This window comes from Pavona decussata, unplaced genomic scaffold (genome assembly GCF_977016875.1).
Source record: "Pavona decussata unplaced genomic scaffold, jaPavDecu1.1 SCAFFOLD_182, whole genome shotgun sequence".
NCBI classification, from domain to species: Eukaryota; Metazoa; Cnidaria; class Anthozoa; order Scleractinia; family Agariciidae; genus Pavona; species Pavona decussata.
In genome coordinates, this window is record NW_028145592.1 from 320,216 (window position 1) to 330,566 (window position 10,351).

Here is a 10,351-nt window from a genome sequence, read left to right on the forward strand (position 1 = left end):
GTCGCCAGAGAAAAAATGAAAATAATTCAAAATAAAACCCTCTTACCTTTACTTCATCTTTCCTTGTTGTGTTCTGGCCTGTTTAAACACACTAGACGCCAATTTGTCCATTTTTCTCTCCGATAGTTGCTTAAAAGAAATTTCATGCTCTCAACACAAATATTATACCAGAAAGCAAAGCTTCGAGCACTTATATGGGCGTTTATAAAAAGAAGAATGTCGTTCCTATTTCCGAGGAGTTCGTTATATAGATGTTCGTTACTGAAATTGAGGTTCCACCGGTATCGTTATTTCTTCTGGTATCGAAATAGACCCAATTCAGTTCGATACTAGTTGACAGTGAGAAGCCACAATGTTTACACTTCCAGTTCCTTCTAGCCAATACCGGCGTAACCATAAAAATAAGTTACAGTTTGAGACTAGTAAATAGAATGTAAAATTCGTAGAAGCCTGGTTCAATCCATAATTAATATTTTTCCGCTGTTGCAAGTTTCCGCTGAGTTCTAATAACCAAAAAAGGTTGGTATGTCTAGTTATTTTTTTCTACCAACGTATAAATCCGAGTTATAGAAACTGTTCGGAGTAATTCAAAAACTAACAGGCGCTCACGACATATCACAGCTTACTGCTCAATGGCGTTACTTGATCGACAGGTCAAGTTAGGCTGATTTTAAAGATCTTGAACAAGTTAAAAATACTTTCAACCATCATATTTTAAAGATTTCTCACTGACAAATAACACTAATTTAGGAGAGTGATCGATAAACGTTGGGCCGTTATAGCTGAAAGCCTTTCAGTCAATCAGTAATGTAGAACTAGTTTTACGACTTTTATGTTTACACTAGATGATTGGCGATTTAGTATTGATGCAAAAGAACTGAAAATTTGACTTAAGTTGCGCTGCGGAAAGACAACACAGCTTCAAAAATCTTTCTGGAATCTACAAAGCACTTGCAATTGAGATTTTTCCTTCTCCAGCTTGATAACACTAGCTCGAGCAAGATCTGTTCTCACCTACTAAATCCGGCGGTGAGCCGATCCCGGCACCATGTGTTAATTCATAAGACTCTCGTGATCAGTTGTTTTTGAACAAAGGTGTACTTTACTGAAAAAATCTGGCCCTTCCTTTAATACCCTGATTCCATGAGGTTCACAAGAACTAACGAACTACAAGAAAAATTACCGATATTCCCCCGATATTGTTTACCAGACGCATGGATAAGCGACCAATTTTACAGTCGCAACAACAAAAGCCAAATTAAATCAATTGTTAGCTGCAAAGTTGTTAAAACAGAACTTGCTGTAAGTTGTAACTGTACTTTGTACGTTAAAACGTAAAGCTGCAGATAAATCGCGTTAAATTAGCACACCACTCGCGTAAAATCTTTCGATTTTTTCAACACTTCTAATTCTGGGAAAGCAGGAAGTTTGTTTTTCTCAGAAAATATAACTAGATTTATCTTTTCACGGACGTGACCCCATACACGTTGTATCGACTGATTCCGCATGCCAGCTGTCATATTTAGCTCCAAATGAAGATATCTGTCAAAAATCGTTGAAGTACAACTCTAAAACAGGGCTTCTGATTGGCCTGTAGTAATGCATGCACTTGAATGACTCGCCCCAGCTTTATTTTGAATATTTTCGGTCCTTTCGATCTTCCTTTTCATGGTACCCCTTTTCATCAACAAGGCAGGCATTCAAGTATTTTCATGATCCAAGCGTTAGCCTAGCCTGTGACAGTGGTGAAGTTCGCTGGAGAATTACAAAGGTAAATCTAAGCGAAGGAAGGTAACCGGATCGATTTTATTTAAGCATGGGAAGCTACTGAACTTAGACCGTGAGCAATGACTTTTTGTTTCAGTTTTACTCAATCATTCCTCGTTGTCCCCGATGAAACATAAGCCGCAACCATCTCCTACCATTTGTCTCGATTTTTTGCTACCTTCCTTCCTTCCTTCCTTCGCCCCACGTAAAGCTCATTCCCTTCTCAGTTCAGATTTCTCCATCCTCCACCATGTTGTTTCTGGCCTCCATCGGTTTCTCTTCCCTAGACTCTAAGATATCTTTCATCAGTGATGAATTGTGATGTTACATTTCGAAGCATGCATGGTAAATAACTGATAGATGTGGTTTTTATTCAGTTACACAGACATATTCGGAAAAAGAATCAAATCCGAGTTCTCCCAGACTCCCACTATAGTCATGCGATAACTACTGTGTTCGGTCCGATGCTCTACCACCGAGCTACAGGAGACTCCCGGGAGCCAGTAGGCCATTAAACTAAGTTCATGTGAATAAGAGAGCTCGGAGTCTCTGTCACTGATTGTAAAATATATCCGATCATCTCTCAGCTCACTATTTTGTAATGAAGATATTGTTTATACACAAAGTCGCTAAAATAAAATAAAATTGTCATTTCGCCCTACCCAGCCGGTTACGATGGCTTTGGAATTAATCGATCGAGGGTTCCAACTTCCGTGGACAGGTTTGGGAACGAAGATATGACCATTCAGTGATTCTGACAAATGAAAGCAATTCTGAGCAATACCTGCTCGTGGCCCGTATTTTTTGCAAACTTAAATGAACTACAGGAGCTAGGATCGATCTACGCCAGCACTTGTGGACACTCTAAAAAGTAATACAGTAAGATATAATTTTGACCAATTTGTATGAGGGGGAGCTAAATAATCCGTACTAGATCTAACGAGACCACTCGGAATACTATTAATTCGTGCCTTCGCGTCTTTCAGGTTACAGCGTTCCTACAACAATATCACTACCTTTTGAGAAATTGTCCTATAGATCATGGCACCACCTAAACTTCGCGGATTTGTCCAGCGCCATCTGAGAAATGCAATCATGCGAGCCGTAGGAGCAGCAATGGTCGGAGGGTTCTGCTACAAGTACTTTATTGCTTGGCCAAGAAAACAGAAATATATAGACTACTATAAGAACTTTGACGCCGAAAAAGCAGCCAAGGAGATGGAAATGGAGATGACCACTTAGCTAGGGATTATCCAGACTGCGTCTTTTACATTTATCTGTTGTGGTAAGTGTTCAGAATTTTATTAAAATTAGAAAAGGGAATTGAAGTCAACCAGAAAATACTGTCCCAGTCGGAAACCTTAATTTCCCGAAACTTCAGTGAACCGAAATGTTTGGCCAAAATCAGTGGAAAGCGCTCACCGTAAGTTCTTACATAAGTCCTTCTGTAAGCTAGGTTACGAGATGCAATATAGCGCAACGTGGCATTCACCATTGCTTTCAAGAATATCCAGTTAATTCAGTTCGGTCTGCTTTACGCATAGGCCTGGAGTAACACCAGCTTATAATTAGAGCCCTGAATTAGCTGAAATTGTCCTTGCTCCCAGGCATGCAAAGCCGGGCCACTGATGGCAAGATAGAAAAATTAGCACAGGTTATCACGCTTTCAATAAAGTGAAAGGTTTCGGCAAAAGCCGAAGGATAACTGAAACTGAGCGTTATTTTCGTTAATTATTATTTTTAATTTTGGTATTATTGTTGCTAAAAAACGCATTTCTGCAGGGAGAATCGATAAAGTAAAGGCCCGCGGCAAGTTCGCCATGCTGGTCAGACTCGTGAGCAAGTTCGGTGTTTCAATCTAACTGTTCCAGCTGTTCCATATTTTAGTTTTCATTTATCATATTGTGACTTCAGTAATCTTTCCAAAACAGACATTACTTCCTGATAAACTGACTGAATTCAATGTCGATTTAATTTTTTTCCATTGTTGCAGGTAATTTTTCATGATGCAAATTTATATCTAATCACAAAGCTGCGTGGAGGGATCGAGTCTTGGCCAGTCTTGAACTTCAAGTGGAACGTACTCTCGATCTCTTCAGTATATAGATACATTATACTGATCGTTGTATTTTGGATTCCTAACAAGATGGATCTCTGACTTTTAGGACCCCGCTGGATTGCTCAGATGTTAAATTTTTCCTTGTAGCTTAAACTGACAATTAAAGTAAAGCCGCCGTTACACGTTGAAACTTTTAGCTGAAACTTGTGTGCAACGGCGAACGAGACCAGTTTCACGAAGTGGTGTTACACGGTGAAACTCTTGTTTTTTCACCACTGAGACCGTTGCAAGCCGTTGCAGAAGTAGAAAGCGGTTCTACTTTTCGTGAAACTTGTCTCGCAACGGAAGTTCGAAAAAGTTTCACGAAACCGACCATGTTACACGGCGCAACGCCTGCTGAAACTTATTTCGCAGCGCCGTTGCACACAAGTTTCAGCTAAAAGTTTCAACGTGTAACGGCGGCTTAAGTTTAAAATGTTTCCAGTACAAACGAATCGTTATTTTTTTAATTTTTAACTTTTTTCGATGCCACCCAATTTGATCATGTTTGTTGTCAACTATTGTAACAATCATGAAGGTTTTTGTCCTTGGCTTTTACAGACCTCCACCTTTTTGTGCCCCCTTAAGGCCTTTCAATATTTTTTTAATGGGATTTCGCTATTTTTTCGACAACTCCTTGTAATTTTGAGAAGCAACGCCGATAAGGCCCTGGGGACGAGGTTAGGCGCGCTGGTCAGCAGACTTACCCACAAAATCTACGCGCAGTTGACGATACACGAACTTTGCTTGTCCTTGCGGTGGGATTTCGAAGATTTTGTACAGTGTTCTGTGGCTTTTCAGGTATGTTAGATTTAAAGTGTTATTCTAATCAATCAATTTGTCGTTTAGTGATATTTTGGTGCACTCAAAGTTATTTTTCTGGTCCGTTTGTGATCTCTAATGTGGACTTATATTTGGGCTCTGCTGCATCGGCCGATGGTTAGGGACGTCCAATATGTTACCGCAGTTTACTGGCTAAGTATTTTTCAACGGTATAGTTGGCTACTTTCGATGCGCAGATCACAGATCAAGAACGTCCATGATTGGAAAATTGTATCACAGAAAGTTATGATGAGTTCGCGAGCGGTGAAAAATGTTAAATTAATAAATTTTGGTCCGAGCTTTTGATAATTGCGAGACAGATCATGGGCACCGGTCAATAAACTAAGGATGGAAATAACGTGTAACAGAACTGGTTGAGGAACAACTACAGAATAGAGGAACACGTTTAGAGAAGTGCTGCTAAAGTGGTCCAGTAGGTCGTTGTGAAAGAAAAAGATGCGTAGGAAATTAAGAAGAAAATTTATGTAAGTCAGAAAGGTGTAAATTATGTTGATGGCGTGGTGTCTCTTTCGCTTCTCAGTTCTCTCTTGGCTTAAGCCCTGGCTAAACTGTGCATGTTAGGTGGTGATGGTTGATGGTAGCTGAAACTTGTGCTCTTGTTTGACTGCCAACTATCATGCACCGCTGACTGTCATTCACTTTGAGCCTGTTCAAATCATCTTTGATAGTTGATTTTTGTTTGTTTGTTTGTTTGTTTTATTTTTTATTTTTTTCATGAATCGATTCGAAATGGCTGATCTTATTCGGATTGGCTCAACTGGGAATAACGTCTGTCAACTGGTTTTTATTCAGATACCAAACTTCACATGAGCCAAATCAAATGCATCAGTTATTATTACCAATCTTCAAATTTGCTTCAGTCATAGTATACTTCAGTGAATTAATTTTGGCTGAATTAAGTTCGGCATCCGAATCAATTCAACCAGGATTACCTTATTATAGGAAATTAACAATGCACTTTATTAACGTGATTTTACAAAATTCATGTTAATTTAATGTATCTTAAGTAATGTCAATGTAAATTTAATGCACGCTATTTTACAACATTGTTATTTTAAAGCACCCTTATTTCATTGCAAAACCTTATTAGTTCATGACTCCTCTATTGGCTCTTCAGAGTCACTATCTGACAGGACATCTTCGTTTAAAATCGAGTTCAAAAGATCTTTTGAATTGCTAGGGTCTAGTTAGGCTTCACAACCAAATTTCTGGCTTTAAAAAAAACTTAGAAACATCCATGCACTTGTCTTGGAAGGTTTTATTGACGGAAGCCAAAACGCGGTTTCACATTCAGAAATGTAAAGTGCGAGTTTGCAGAATTATGAAAATCGCAGTAAATAAAGCAAGATGCTTATCGAAAAATTTGAGTTGATTTAATGCATGTAAACCTAATTTTTGAAAAATTCACGTTAATTTAGTGTAACGTAAATTTTCTTTGCGTTGTCAACGTGCATTGTTAATTTCCTATAATAAGGTTATTGATTTGGGTCGGTCTAAATCCAAATTCGATTTTGCTCATATGAAATACAGTGTCTGAACTGGACCTTACACATATTTGGTTTTAATGCACTGTCCTACTCCACTTTCCCACCAAGTAATGGCACCTCCAGTTCTACGTGGGTTTGTGCAGAGACACCTTAGGAATGCAATCATGAGGTCTATGGTGATTGGTATGATCGGTGGATGTGTATGGAGGTATGGCTATGCTCTTCCCAAGAGACAGAAGTATGAAGAATTTTACAAGACCTATGATGCTGAGAAAGTGGCAAAAGAAATGGAAGCAGAGATGGAACCTCTTGATTAGGAGGTATGGTTCTTATACTGTGGAGTTGAAAAACTACATGTAGCTGTGATCATTTCTTGTAATTTGACAGGGCTTTGTTGTAGGGACACATGTATATTTGGACATTATGATTTCTTTTTACTTTTCGTTATGCCTAATAATTTGTTACATATATGAAATGGTTGTATGCTTGTACCACCAAGAGGATGATATCAAGTGAATTTTCAAAGAAAGTGAACCACAATTGATTGACTTACTTTTTTCTTTTCATCATTTTTTCATGTTCATATATTTTGCCATCAACACTGAAAATTGTTTAAGGGTTCTCCTAGGGAGAGGGTAATCATATGGGTGGATAATTCATGCATCCATGAGTTATGCAACTTGCACTGTACGATAAATGATGCTGGTCAAGTCAAATGCCAGGGTTTTTACGATATTATTTTGATTTATCTGTCAAAATTTTGGATCAGGGATTTGTTGACTTTGTTCTGGAAATTATGTACATACATGCGATTTAAAAAAACTCACTTTCTTTTCTTTTCAGATACCCACTGCCTTGAAATGCTTGCATTGAAGTTGTATTTTTTGTATGATTTTTTAACTGGTACTTGTTAGCACCATTGTCAATGTTTTCCTCACGCCCTGTAAAGGTATTTTAACTATTAATAATGTGTTTGGTGTGCTAAGGTTGCGTGTTGAACTCTGATACTTTTTGGTGAAATGTGTTTGAAATAAATGGAATTGTACAATTTCCTGCCTGACAGGACTGTTGAGTGTCTGTTATTTTTAATGGGATTTGACCTCCAGAAGAGATACCTTCCAAAGTGGTACCCACTCAAAGTTGAACAAGTGATTGATGACTGATTTCTTTCTTTATGAACACAATTAATACTCTGCTTGAAGCAGTTCAGTTATGAACATAAAAGAAACCAGTCAAGCTTTGGTTCCTCTTTCAGTGCTCGAAATTAAAAAAAAAAATCCAGGTTGTCCCTATTTCAAAAGCCAGGCAACCAAACCTGTGGATTTGGTTGCCCTGATGAATCCTTGGTTGTCCATTAGAAAAACTACCCATTTAAGTGCCCTACTCAAAAAAACATTCATTTTTGTCTTCTCTTTTCTTTCTCATACCCTGCATCTGTCTCGCTCAATTTTGCTTTCTTTTGAGGAGGCGGCTTTACACCAGTCAAAAAACGCCACATTTTCACTCTGTGAAAGAAAATACTTGTATTCTGTACTGCTAGTTGAAGACATAAAAAAATCAAAACCAAAATAAGGAATTTGAGAACAATTATGGTAATGATCCTATCTTTATTTACATGCCGTGTAATCCTATTGTTCTTAGTGTGCGGCAATGGTTTTTGTGGAAGTCTGACATATTCAAAATGGCGTCTTTGATCTTGGACCCCACCAGACATGAAACTTTGTGTTTCCCTCTTATATTTTCATACCTGGCAATGTTTTGTAAAATTTACAGATATCCAAAACACGCTTAGCTGAGGCAAATTAATTATTATTAACTTCACACTATCGGACATTGACAAAACAAAACCGTCAAGTAAGTCGGGTGCTGTTTATGATTAATTTATTTGCTACTTTTGGCTGGGTTGTTTGTTGTTATTTCCCCAGGCAACCAGCCTCTTAATTTTATTAAAAATTGGTTGCCCGGTAAACGTTTTGGTCGTCTCCGACGACCAGACGACCACTAATTTCAAGCACTGCTCTTTTGGTTAGGTTGCTTATTTAAAGAAAAGTAAGTGGCTAATGACTTCAAGTTTCTGGTAAAGAAGAAAGCTGCTACTAAAGTTTTGTTGACAATGGCAGCCAAAGTGTATGTGCTGTACTATGCATACAAGTTAGTTGTACGCATCAGATTGCCAAGCAAACATTTTCACAAAACTTTTACCAGAGAGACAAAACTATTAAGAAAGGGATGTTTATAAGAACTTGTCAAAGTTAATCAATACAAGAAACCACTTTCACCGATGGATAAAAGTGCAGAGATAATTTTTTTGTAAGTCATGCGTCTACACACATGCAAAGCAAAGATGAAAATGATTGACGCAACTTGCCCGTTTCCATATTAAATTGGCTGGAAAAGTCAGATAACTGCTTTTTGAACAAATTACGCAAGGACAAAGATCACCCCTTATTTCAATCACTTCCTAGAATCAATCCAGCTACACTTAGGCTTAGAAGGGTCAAACCTACTTTTCCATACTGCAATACTGAGCGCTTTAAAAACTTGTTTATTAATGGACTTAGTTTTAATTATAATCTATATATTAGTAATTTATAGACATAAAAATGTTAATTTTTGCACCTTTGGTTTTTTATTCACTATGTAACACTTGATATGTATCTTTATTACACCCATTTTGAAATCACTGGTGATCCTTGCAATCTGATTGGCTCTCAACAGTGCGATTTATTCCCAAATTGCACCATTTCTTGCTCTAAATCGCATCCTTTATTTAGCCCATCAAAATGGAAATGAAGTAACAAAAATAGAATATTAATATTATATATGTGTAATAAAGTGGTAATTGAACTTTGTGTCGAGCAATTTTCGTCTGAAATCATACTTGGGATTTCAAATCAAACTCGCGCTGCGCACTCGTTCGATTTTGAAATCATGTGTATGATTTCAGACCAAATTGCACTTCACTCAGTTCAATTACCATTCCTTATCAGTCAAATAAAGATTATTATTGTTATTGTTATTATTACTATTATTATTATTATTATTATTATTATTATTATTATTATTACTATTACTATTATTATTATCAGAGATTTTTATTGACCAATGTGATTGGAGAAGGTGGTCGATTCTCTGAAGAAAGACACCAGGGTAGCTGTTAATTTCTCCTTAGTGTTGCTTCATAAAATACGCAGATCGCAAGAATGAAGGAAATGGTCACCAAAGATCAAACTTGTCTTGATATTGAAACAAAGTCTCCTAACCAGTACCAAAGCAAATTTATGGAGAACAGTGAGGAGAATGTGAATGTTGAATGGATGAAGTAGTTAACGAATCGTTTGCACTTGGTGCCATTAACAAGTATTGTAAAAAGTTGGCATGTTTATAAAAGATGAAATTGATGCATAATCAATTAATTATAAATTGATGTGTGTGATCTTTTTAGTATTTCCTGAATTTTTTTAATATTGTAATTAGGTGTGAGGGCTTCCGTTGTTTACGGTAATTTTGTTCATAAAATTACTGAAGGATTACCCTGTTTTAAATAAGTGTCTTCTATCTTCTTAACGGCTGTTACAATATTTATTGTGAGGCTAACCAGTCACTAAAAATATTCAGCAATAAACTTTTATAACTACTGACTATTCTCAAAAGCAATGGCCCATCTGGTCCTGTGCCCTAATGTTGGCACTTGACATTTTCTTAGACCTGGCCAACTTTAAACATTTTTTCATTTGACGGATCACATTTCAACTGGATAATTAAACACAGGTAATTATAGTACTTAGTGTAACTTCTCACTTTTTGGGCTTGTCACACATTCCTTCCCCATGGTCACACATTCCTCCCCCATGGGGAAGGAATGTGTGACAAGCCCAAAGAGCGTCTGCATAGGATACACTGTACCTTGAAAGGGGTGCTAGTTCATTAAATGTTTACCTAGTATCAGGGATTATTTTATTCCTGAGTTTCCCTGGTATCCATTTAATAACATGACAAGAGAGAGAATGTATGTCTTGTCTGATGAAACCACTGGATTAAGCACAATCTACATTGGTATTAATATATAAGTAAAAACAGTGAAACTGAAACTCCTTGGAATCGCCTTGAATCAACTCTAAAAAGGGCACAAGACACAAGTAGCCATGCAAAGGAG

At 37.3% G+C, this 10,351-nt stretch overlaps 2 long non-coding RNA genes across 2 annotated transcripts; both read left to right on the forward strand.

Annotated features, from left to right (window-relative positions):
* Positions 1-1,642: 1,642 nt before the first annotated feature.
* On the forward strand, positions 1,643-3,996 carry LOC146462989 (uncharacterized). Its single transcript, XR_014857010.1, has 3 exons — positions 1,643-1,771; positions 2,754-3,052; positions 3,761-3,996. It is a non-coding gene; the product is annotated as an uncharacterized LOC146462989 (long non-coding RNA).
* Positions 3,997-4,273: 277 nt separating this feature from the next.
* Positions 4,274-7,255, forward strand: LOC146462990 (uncharacterized). The gene is made up of 3 exons (XR_014857009.1): positions 4,274-4,666; positions 6,304-6,515; positions 7,039-7,255. It is a non-coding gene; the product is annotated as an uncharacterized LOC146462990 (long non-coding RNA).
* Positions 7,256-10,351: the final 3,096 nt, after the last annotated feature.